Source organism: Oncorhynchus mykiss, chromosome 19 (genome assembly GCF_013265735.2).
Source record: "Oncorhynchus mykiss isolate Arlee chromosome 19, USDA_OmykA_1.1, whole genome shotgun sequence".
Taxonomy (NCBI): Eukaryota; Metazoa; Chordata; class Actinopteri; order Salmoniformes; family Salmonidae; genus Oncorhynchus; species Oncorhynchus mykiss.
In genome coordinates, this window is record NC_048583.1 from 9,140,488 (window position 1) to 9,153,024 (window position 12,537).

Below are 12,537 nucleotides of genomic sequence, written 5' to 3' on the forward strand. Positions count from 1 at the left end.
CAATCAATCAATAAATCAACTAATTCAGTCTGACTGACTTCTCATTGTAATATTTATGATTCAAACTTACTTTTACTTACTGTATTTACTTACTGTATGATTACCTTTCTAACTGACTCCTAATGGTAATATCTACTGTATGATTACCTTTCTAACTGCCTCCTAATGGTAATATCTACTGTATGATAACCTTTCTAACTGACTCCTAATGGTAATATCTACTGTATGATAACCTTTCTAACTGACTCCTAATGGTAATATCTACTGTATGATTACCTTTCTAACTGACTGAGCAGTAGTTGGTCTCATGTGTCTAAATCCTGTACTTTTCTGTTTTCTGGGAAATCACTCTGTCTGTGGCCCACAGCTGATGACAGGATGTTTCAAGGCTCTATCCACCAATAAGAAGGAGACTATTGGGATGTGAAACAAATGGCACCATATTCTCTTTATCTGCACTACATAGTGAGTAGGATGCCATTTGGGATTCGGCCCTGTGGACCAGACAGTTGTGTGTAACTTCCTCTTCATTCCTTGTTCATTCTGTTCTGTGCTTTATTTCTAACTCTCATTCATGTTTTTTTGGCCTAATAATATAAGTGATTTGTCATCCCAAACACAAGTTATTATTGGTCAACAGTAGGTCTAGTAAATGAATAAATTAACTAAGATGATGCTGTTTACTATGTTTATTGATTTGGGTCGAAAACAAGACATCTAAATACATTTTCCAATAGAATAATTCAACAAAATAAACTTTTTACAATACACAAATCTTCCCTCTCTCCTATTTATCATCATGTCAATTATCAATCTATTACACACTGCTTCACCATACCATAGTGATTCATTAGTCCTTTAACAACTAGATGTTACTCCATACCATAGTGATTCATTAGTCCTTTATCAACTAGATGTTAGTCCATACCATAGTGATTCATTAGTCCTTTAACAACTAGATGTTACTCCATACCACAGTGATTCATTTGTCCTTTAACAACTAGATGTTACTCCATACCATAGTGATTCATTAGTCCTTTATCAACTAGATGTTACTCCATACCATAGTGATTCATTAGTCCTTTAACAACTAGATGTTAGTCCATACCATAGTGATTCATTAGTCCTTTATCAACTAGATGTTACTCCATACCATAGTGATTCATTAGTCCTTTAACAACTAGATGTTACTCCATACCATAGTGATTCATTAGTCCTTTAACAACTAGATGTTAGTCCATACCATAGTGATTCATTAGTCCTTTATCAACTAGATGTTACTCCATACCATAGTGATTCATTAGTCCTTTATCAACTAGATGTTACTCCATACCATAGTGATTCATTAGTCCTTTATCAACTAGATGTATACCATAGTGATTCATTAGTCCTTTAACAACTAGATGTTACTCCATACCATAGTGATTCATTAGTCCTTTATCAACTAGATGTTACTCCATACCATAGTGATTCATTAGTCCTTTAACAACTAGATGTTACTCCATACCATAGTGATTCATTAGTCCTTTATCAACTAGATGTTAGTCCATACCATAGTGATTCATTAGTCCTTTATCAACTAGATGTTACTCCATACCATAGTGATTCATTAGTCCTTTATCAACTAGATGTTACTCCATACCATAGTGATTCATTAGTCCTTTAACAACTAGATGTCCTTAATGTTAAATTACAACATACTCTATTACAGTAACTGGTCTGTAGCTGGTCTCTCTCCTCAGTCACCACGTTTCACCACCTGACTTCCCACACTTTAGCTTCAAATGAAAACATTTTTGTTTCCCGCCGTGCATATGATTTAAACATATGATTCAGGTAATAATTGAAGTAATCATATATTTTAGTGGATAAAAAAATGTGACCCTCTCAAGTCACATATAGATCATATAGTATTACTGAGACTTTGACACCCCGACCTTCAAACTGAGGTCACGTTATGGCTTGTATTCTGTGGCCATCCACCTATTTCATCACATACATCACCAATGGCCTGATGACATATAGGGGCCTTTTGTCTTTCTATACTGTCTGTGTGTGACGTCAGTGGGAAGAGTTATTCAGAAGTGTGTGGGGGAAATCTACGTCGGCATCTTTCTCAGAATTTTCAAAGGGAAGTGTGTATGTGTGTCTGTGTGTGTGTGTGTGTGTGTGTGTGTGTGTGTGTGCTCTCAGTACTGTTCTGCCAGCTATGTGTGTCCAACCGCAGGTCACACTGTTTTTTGAAAACATTTATTTTTAACTAAGCATAAGCTGATGGCAATGTTGCGAATAAAAATAATGAAGAAGCATTTTACAGAGTACAGTATGACTACACACTCTCCTCTAAATCTAAAAATAACAATTATTTGTCTTTTTTCCCTCCCTTCCTCATTCTCTTAATGTTCTTCTTCCTCCTCTATGTCTCTCTCTGACACTAAGGCTCTATCTCAATTAGTCTTTCCTAGATTCCTCTCCTCTTATCTCCTCTACTATCTCCTCTCCCCCTATCTCCTCTGCTATCTCTTCTACTCCTTCTCCAGCTGATCTCTCTCTTTAGTCAGGTTGTTGTAATTGTTCCGTAGCTGGTCTCTCTCCTTAGTCAGGTTGTTGTAATTGGTCTGTAGCTGGTCTCTCTCCTTAGTCATCTTGTTGTAATTGGTCTGTAGCTGGTCACCTTCTTCTACTTCTTTTCACCTTTTTATGATTCCTGAGTAACTTCCTGGTCTACTGGTGGAAGTTTGTCATGGAAATTCAGTACTTAGAGACACTTGGTAATTTATTCAAACAATCATCTTTATTTAATATTGATTAATTATTGCAATAATGAAACCGTCAGCCCAACAGTCTTGACTGACTTTCAGAATGAGAGCTTATCCGTTACAGACAATGCACAGTTTATATAGCGAATACCTAGAATGCTTGGATCCACCCCGCCCATATAGATTGAGGGGCACCATAAACCACTTTGGGCTCATCCTGTCTTTATCTGCACCTGGTGTTATCTTAACCCCTGACCCTGACCTAATTTCCCAGATGTCAGGATGTCTAAGGACCATTGAGGCCTTTGTTCAAGTTGTCTATATCCCAGTTACAACCTCCCCACATCCTGTCACTGGAATGCCAGCTGATGGTTTTATCACCAAGTCAATCAATTGTCAGCTCAAGCTATCCCTAGTTAAACCATACACCCAGATTAGCTGCTGGGTGCTAGAGTGGAGGACATGAAACACAACATTAGCAGGACAGAAATATCTTACTGTTTGTTAAGTAAATAATTGTTAAATATCCAACAAATAAGGTAAATATCTAATTTAAGTTCCACTCATATACACCAGACACATCAACCTTATTATAAATGTCTCTTATAGCTCTATATCACTAATGAACATGTTGAAGACATACAGGGGACTTCATTTACCTTCTGTTTATCTTATTGGAAGCCTCTCTAACATAATCCAGGTAGTCTGGGATACCCCAGAGCAGCTTTCTAGGCCCTTAACTTTGTTTTGTTTTTACTAATGACCTACCACTAGCACTGAGTAAAGCCTGTGTGTCAATGTATGCTGATGATTCAACATTATACAAGGCAGCTACCACAGCAAGGGAAATCACTGCACCACTTAACAAAGAGCTGCAGACAGTTTTAGAATGGCTGGTAAGTAATACTCTACTCCTAAATATATAAAAAACAAGAAGCATCTATTTGCATATTTAAAGTGAAATCAGCAGTTGCTACATGCATTTTTTTTGTCTTAAACATTTATGACATGTCCCGATTGATTCTTGAACAATATAATTTTTAAATGCCTCATGAGTTTCTTTATTAACTGTTGTACCCCATCAGAACCCTAAATATATACTTGTTTTCATACATTGTTTGTAAACAAAGTAACTATATAGCCTCAAAACTATCATTTTTGTATAATGGATGGTCATTTCTTGCATCCATATGAAATTGAAAGTGGTTATATTTCAGCTATGTGGGAGTACGCTTTCTTTTAGTTTCAACTGCTATATATATGTATATAAAAATCTATACTTTTGATCCGTTTTCTTGCAGTCTTTTTGTGTCATGTATTTGTGTAAGTCTTTTTGTCAGTGTGTGTGTGTGTGTGTGTGTGTGTGTGTGTGTGTGTGTGTGTGTGTGTGTGTGTGTGTGTGTGTGTGTGTGTGTGTGTGTGTGTGTGTGTGATTTCTTAGTTCTTACCTGAGAGATGGGTCTCACTCTTCACTCTCCTCATTGCTGTATTCTGGTTTTCTTCAAAAACATTGTTTAATGCAATAACCTGTCTGTTAACTAACAGTATGATTACCTTTCTAACTGACTCCTAATGGTAATATCTACTGTATGATTACCTTTCTAACTGACTCCTAATGGTAATATCTACTGTATGGTTACCTTTCTAACTGACTGAGCAGTAGTTATTCTGATGTGTCTAAATCCTGTACTTCTCTGCTCTCTGTCTGTGTCCAACAGCTGGATGTTTCAGGGCTCTATCCACCAATAAGAAGGAGACTCTTGAGATGTGTCCTTAATGGAACCCTATTCTCTATACAGTCACTACATGGGGAAAAGGGTACCATTTGGGATGCAGTATTTAGACCAGACAGTGTTTTGTTTTGGTCATCCCCCTTGTTCATTCTGTTCCGTGGTTACTTTTTTATGTTAAGATTTATAATTCATTATGTAGCATTGCACGTAGGTCTCTCTTTATTGTCTCTCTCTCTCTCTCGCTCCCTCTCTCTCGCAACACTTAATTTTTAAGCGATGTTTCCACCTAGTGGTTAGAGAGAGATATTAGAAGTATAGCCTATTAACAACGTTGTTTTCTGTCACAACAACAGGTATTTATCTATGGCATTGAAAAATTCAGTCATGTCTGGATTGATCTGACTGACTTTGTTACTGAGGGGACCTGCAAATGGGTGGACGGCACCCCACTGACAACCCCAAAATAATACACTACTGCTATATAATAACACTGACCACCCCAAGATAAGAGACTACTGCTCTATAATAACACTGACCACCCCAAGGTAAGAGACTACTGCTCTATAATAACACTGACCACCCCAAGGTAAGAGACTACTGCTCTATAATAACACTGACCACCCCAAGGTAAGAGACTACTGCTATATAAAATCACTGACCACCCCAAGATAAGAGACTACTGCTCTATAATAACACTGACCACCCCAAGGTAAGAGACTACTGCTCTATAATAACACTGACCACCCCAAGGTAAGAGACTACTGCTATATAAAATCACTGGCCACCCCAAGGTAAGAGCCTACTGCTCTAATAACACTGACCACACTAAGGTCAGAGACTATTGCTCTATAATTTCACTGACCACAGTTTAAGAAGTAGGACCGTTTCTCTGTTGTTCATACAGTCACTGTTCCTCTTCAAACAATTGGATCTCTGAGAAATTGGCTTCTCATAGGTACTTTCTCTGCACTGCTGTTTAAGGAACTCTGCTCTATACTAAACAATCATTAAGAGTCCAATGACGCACCCCCTGTGTCAATCCTATAAGCATAATACAAAAATCCCCAGAATGAATCAGTTGGAATGGCATTTGTTTTCTGTAGGGAGCACGTTTTTAATGGGAACTCCCATGTGCACTCGCTTGTGCGTTCACAATTTGTTTTATTGGCATTAATAGTAAAGACCATAGCCAGTTAGTGAGTTTCAAGTTTGGGGAAGCTTACAATTTATGCTGCCATTTCCACCGATCTGCGTGCCAGCTATGGCTATTTTTACATGTTTATTTCGTGGAACAATAAGACTGAACAATAATGTTTTTGTTTCTCAAAATCATTGTCACGTAATCAGAAAAATCTAGAAGGTAAAATTCAACTATGGTGAGAGCACTAGCCTCTACCATATGAACACATCGATACACTGTTATCCATCGGCCTAAAGAAATGAGAACATAGAACTCATAGAGGCAGCAGTAGGCCTATAACTTCCATCATCAATTAAGTAAAATACATCGGCCTAAAGCCGACAAATAAAAACAGTAGAATATATCCTGATGAAAATGATGGTTCTTTCAATAACATTCATCTCTCTATTCCGCCTGTTTGCCTCCATTTCTATCTGTCTTCTTGAGCTATTTTCTTGAGCTATTGCAGAGTGATGACCAACATTGTATCTAATTATCCCTTGGTCAGGCCCAAAGCTGTCACTAGTGGACTTGCAACATTGTATCAACTATATTCCGGGTTCATAGTTTCTCCTATATATATGATATACGTTTCCACTGTATATCAGGGATCATCACATCATTATATTTAGCTATTTCACACGTCTTGGTGATTATCGAGGACAGGAGTGTTGGAAAGATGTTTCAAACACTGAGGAATTATCATTCGCAATGGATGTTAAAAAAAACAGACTTTGTTTACTTGTGCGGGGCGAAGAAAAAGTGAGTGGTGTCCGTAGTGTGTTAAGACAATCAGAAAGCAGACATTGCTAAATGGGCACTTTCCAACACATAAACGCATTCTGGAAAGAGATGCACCAAAACTTCGTCACATCCCTACTCCCCTTCTTATTGATGCAACATTTTCAATTAAACTCAAAACACATTAGACAATGAAATTCTCCGGTTGGAACCTTATCGATGAATAATGTTAAAAACATCCTAAATATGGATTGCATACATCATTTGACTTGTTTCTATGACCTGTAACGGAACTTGTCAGTTTTTGTCTGAAGGAAGTGTTGTGCTTCATGAAGATGGATTACTGGGCTGAACATGCTAACAACAAGTGGCTAAATGTTGGGCTTTATGGAACTTTAGGGAACAAATCAGTCATTTATTGTCGAACTGCGATTCCTGGGAGTGCCTTCTGATGAAGATCATCAAAGGTAAGTTAATATTTATAGTGTTTTTTGTAGCTTCTGTTGACGCCAAAATGGCGGCTATTTCTTTGGCTATTTTGGGTTCTGAGTGCCGTTCTCAGATTATTATTTTTCCGTAAAGTTTTTTTGAAATCTGACACAGCGGTTGCATAGAGGATAAGTCTAATAATCTTTAATTCTGTGAATAACACTTGCATCTTTTATCAATCAGCTCGGGACAGAAGGGCGGCTGCTCGGGACAGAGGGGCGGCAGCTCGGGACAGAGGGGCGGCAGCTCGGGACAGAGGGGCGGAAGCTCGGGACAGAGGGGCGGAAGCTTGGGACAGAGGGGCGGAAGCTCGGGGCGGAAGCTCGGGACAGAGGGGCGGGGGCTCTGGCGCCTCTGGGCTGAGGGGCTCTGGCGCCTTTGGGCTGAGGGGCTCTGGCGCCTCAGACTCCGGCAGCAGCGCCGGACAGGCGGGAGACTCCGGCAGCAGCGCCGGACAGGCGGGAGACTCCGGCAGCAGCGCCGGACAGGCGGGAGACTCCGGCATCAGCGCCGGACAGGCGGGAGACTCCGGCAGCAGCGCCGGACAGGCGGGAGACTCCGGCAGCAGCGCCGGACAGACAGGACCACCTGCAGGGAGGAGACACAGAGACAGCCTGGTGCGTTTGGCTGCCACAGGAACCACCAGGCTGGGGAAACCTTCAGGAGGCTTGGTGTTAGGAGGAGGCACCTGAAGGACCGGGCTGTGGGGGAGCACTGGAGCTCTGGTGCGTAACCTTGGCACCACTTCCCCAGGCTGGAGAACTACTCTAGCCCGGACCCTCCAGAGTGCAGGCACAGGTTGAACCGGGCTGTGGGTAAGCACGGGAGATCTAGTGCTTACTACACGCACCTCTCCCTTAGGCTCCACTCCCACATTTGCCCGGCACGAGCGGAGCACAGGCAGAGGACGCACTGCACCCTCCCAGCGCCCCGGAGACACAGTACGCAGAGCCGGCGCAGGATACCCTGGACCAAAACTGCGCACCGGCGACCAGACATGCTGAGCAGGCACCATATGCCCTGGCTCGATGCCCACACTCGCATGGCACTTTCGGGGGGCTGCCATATAGCGCACCGTGCTATGGGCACGTACTGGCGACACCGTGCGCTTAACCGCATAACACGGTGCCTGACCAGTAATGCGCTGCTTATAATAAGCACGAGGAGTGAGGTCAGGTCTGCTACCTGGCTTAGCCCCACACCTCATCTGCCCCCCCCCATTTTTTGGGGGGGCTGCCTCTCGTACCTGTCACGCTGCCGTGCTGGCTTCGCCAACCTCATTCTCCTGTAACCTTCCTCGCACTGCTCCATCGAATCCCAGGCGGGCTCCGGCACTCTCCCTGTGTCGACCGCCCACCTGTCTATCTCCTCCCAAGTTGTGTAGTCCTGTGATGCTGGCTGCTGTTGTTGCTGCTGCTGTCGTCGCTGTCTTTTACCACGCCGCTTGGTCCTTGGTTGGTGGGTGAATCTGTCATGGTCTTCCTCCTCTTCATCTGAAGAGGAGAGGCGAGAAGGATCAAAGGACCAAAATGCGGCGTGGTATGTGTTCATAGTGAATTTTAATAAAGAGAACACTGAAGACTGCAACACTATACAAAAGAGTAACAAAAACAATAAACCAATGACGACCGTGAAGCTACAAATGAGACCTGTATTGACACAAGCCTCTAACATAGACAATCACCCACAAACAAACAGTGAAACCCAGGCTACCTAAGTATGATTCTCAATCAGAGACAACTAATGACACCTGCCTCTGATTGAGAACCATACTAGGCCGAAACATAGAAATCCCAAATCATAGAAAATCAAACATAGACTGCCCACCCAACTCACGCCCTGACCATAATAAATAAATACAAAACAAAGGAAATAAAGGTCAGAACGTGCCAACGTAAACTGAGATTTTTGGATATAAATATGCACATTATCGAACAAAACTTACATGTATTGTGTAACATGATGTCCTATGAGTGTCATCTGATGAAGATCATCAAAGGTTAGTGATTCATTTGATCTATATTTCTGCTTTTTGTGACTTCTATCTTTGGCTTAAAAAATGGCTGTGTGTTTTTGACTTGGCTCTGACCTAACATAATCTGTTGTGCTTTTTCTGTAAATAATTTTTGAAAATGGACACCATGGGTAGATTAACAAGATGTTTATCTTACACTTGCTGTATTGGACTTGTTAATGTGTGACAGTTACATATTTAAAAAATATATTTTTGAATTTCACGCGCTGCCTTTTCAGCGGAATGTTGTCTGTGTTCCGCTAGCGGAACCCCTGCCCCAGAAAGGTTAAAGAAGCTAATAATCCTCTGTGGCTAAGTCATGCTCCCTGATGAAGTATGTTTAATGATTTTATTTAGACAGGAGTAATTATATAATTTTGGCGACACTTACATTTTGCCTTAGGGCAATCCAGCATCTTAAAACAGTGTACTGTGCACCCGTCAATTGTCCTTTCCTATTGGCAAGATGCTGAAACCAGAGACATGTATACAATGACGAGATGCCCTATCAATGGAAGTCTTGTCCCAAAGGTGACAAGTCTGCATATTGTTCCCATAGAAACGCATTGGGATTATACTGGACATATTTTGGCGAGAGTGAGCCCTCTCGCTTTGCGTCTTCCTCTCTGTTGAAACTATGTCACCGGAGAAATTATCTGATGCTGTCTGGTCAGAAATCGTATGACATTCCATACTCTTTTGGTCCAGACAGCATCAGATACATGGCTACACACACCGAGACAGAGTGGTGCTGTTTGGCTCGCTTGGATGCTTTAACCGAGATTGATGCGTCTTTCGGTTGGCGCGCATCTCGGTCAAAGAAATGATCAATATTTCAATATTTTATTTGGATGGGTAAGGAGGTGCGGTAGGGCTGGATATGCCCCCTAAAACACTGCACACAACCACGGCCCTGATACAATTCTGTCAATTTAAGCTAAAGATATATGTTTTGCATTGGTTAGAGCTGTAACCAGTAATTGTTGAGCACAGTGCTCATTCCTCTATCAGTAACTGGAGGTAGAGCTGTAACCAGTCATTGTAAACACAGCGTGCATTCCTCTTGTAGTAACTGAAGGTAAAGCTGAAACCAGTCATTATTGAGCACAGTGCTCATTCGTCTAGCAATAACTGAAGGTAGAGCTGTAACCAGTCATTGTTGAGCACAGTGCTCATTCCTCTATAGCACAGTGGTTCAGTAAGTTGTAGGTATTACAGGGTGCTGCATTACAGGGTGCTTGATTCCAAGATGGCGTAGCAGTGAAGACTTGTTTGTTCGTCTTCTCGTGTACTTTTGTATTTTTCATATTTTTTTGTATACATATTTCAATCTCTTTTCGATTTTTAATTTGATTATACTTTCCGGTAACCTGCCTCACCCAATGTGATACGGAATCGCTATTATTTTTAATTTTAGAACACATTCAAGAACCTCCAGAAGCTAACCAGCTAATAAGCTACAGGCTATTTAGTCATTGTTAGCCACTGCTAGCTGCTTTTACCTTCTGCACAGATACCAGCCCTGTTTTTAGCCTGGATAATACTCGCCAGTCTACCAGTATCGGACTGTCTCTCCACAACAACGTCAGATTCCTGCCGTAATCCCTGGACCACTACTTCTGATCGTCACAGCTAGTTTGCAGTTAGCTAGCTCACAGCTGGCAGCTAGCTAGATCACAGCTAGCTTGCACTCACCGTGGCACCCATTACCGAAGCTATCCCTGAGGCCTACCTCCCGGCCTACTCAGCTGTTCACCCGAACCCCACTCATACACGGCTAGAGCCCAATACACCACCGGATCCTTGCTGTAAACTCTGGACCTTGGCACCGGATCACCGCTGCTACCGATTGGCTATAGTGGTTCCACGAAGCTAGCACCAGTTAGCCGTGAGCCAGGCGCATCTCCCGGCTAGCAAACTAAATTCTACAATATCTCTTTCGCCATCTGGCTTGGATCCTCTGTCGACACGGCGCACCGCCGCACCACCACGACGGGTCTGCCGATGAATACTCCATTCGCTGTGCCTTCAACCGGCCTCCGTCGGAGCGGACGCTCCTACTAGCCCCGGGCTACTAACTTTAAACGCCTTGTCGCCCGCGTCCATCTACTGCTGCCCCCTGGACACTATGATTACTTGGCTACATAGCTGATGCCTGCTGGACTGTCCATTAATCACGGTACTCCATTCTGTTTATTTATTTTTTATCAGTCAGCTCCAGCCGCGAACTCAGGCTCTGTGTGTAGGTAATCCGTCCCCCTCTGCCTAGTTACCTGCTGTTGTTGTGTTAGCTGATTAGCTGTTGTTGTCTCACCTGTTGTTTTAGCTAGCTCTCCCAATCAACACCTGCTATTACTTTATGCCTAGCTGTTTGTCTCTCTCAAATGTCAATATGCATTGTATACTGTTGTTCAGGTTAGTTATCATTGTTTTAGTTTACAATGGAGCCCCTAGCTCCACCATTCATACCTCTGATACCTCCTTTGTCCCACCTCCCACACATGCGGTGACCTCACCCATTACAACCAGCATGTCCAGAGATACAACCTCTCTTATCATCACCCAGTGCTTGGGCTTACCTCCGCTGTACCAGCACCCCACCATACCCCTGTCTGAGCATTATGCCCTGAATATATTCTACCACGCCCAGAAATCTGCTCCTTTTATTCTTTGTCCCCAACGCTCTAGGTGTCCAGTTTTGATAGCCTTTAGCCGCACCCTCATCCTACTCCTCGTCTGTTCCGCGGGTGATGTGGAGGTAAACCCAGGCCCTGCATGTCCCCAGGCACCCTCATTTATTGACTTCTGTGATCGAAAAAGCCTTGGTTTCATGCATGTCAACATCAGAAGCCTCCTCCCTAAGTTTGTTTTACTCACTGCTTTAGCACACTCTGCCAACCCTGATGTCCTTGCCGTGTCTGAATCCTGGCTTAGGAAGGCCACCAAAAATTATGAGATTTCCATACCCAACTATAACATTTTCCGTCAAGATAGAACTGCCAAAGGGGGAGGAGTTGCAGTCTTCTGCAGAGATAGCCTGCAAAGTAATGTCATACTTTCCAGGTCCATACCCAAACAGTTTGAACTACTAATTAAAAAATTACTCTCTCCAGAAATAAGTCTATCACTGTTGCCGCCTGCTACCGACCCCCCTCAGCTCCTAGCTGTGCCCTGGATACCATTTGTGAATTGATCGCCCCCAAATCTAGCTTCAGAGTTTGATCTGTTAGGTGACCTAAACTGGGATATGCTTAACACCCCGGCAGTCCTACAATCTAAGATAAATGCCCTCAATCTCACACAAATCATCAAGAAACCCACCAGGTACAACCCTAAATCTGTAAACAAGGGCACCCTCATAGATCACTGACCATCTCGAATCCCACCGTACCTTCTCCGCTGTGCAATCTGGTTTCCGAGCCGGTCACGGTTGCGCCTCAGCCACGCTCAAGGAACTAAACGATATCATAACCGCAATCGGTTATGGCCAAAGCTTTCGACTTTCGACTTTCGTCAATCATCATATTCTTATCGGCAGACTCGGCAGACTCAGTAGACTCGGTTTTTCTAATGACTGCCTTGCCTGGTTCACCAACTACTTTGCAGACAGAGTTCAGTGTG

At 42.7% G+C, this 12,537-nt stretch overlaps 1 long non-coding RNA gene across 1 annotated transcript in view; it reads right to left on the reverse strand.

Annotated features, from left to right (window-relative positions):
* Positions 1-523: 523 nt before the first annotated feature.
* LOC118941450 overlaps positions 524-12,537 on the reverse strand; it is an 86,004-nt gene continuing 73,990 nt past the window's right edge. Inside the window, exon 3 of the long non-coding RNA XR_005037656.1 lies at positions 524-1,634. This is a non-coding gene — a long non-coding RNA (uncharacterized LOC118941450). The remainder of the gene's footprint in view (positions 1,635-12,537) is intronic.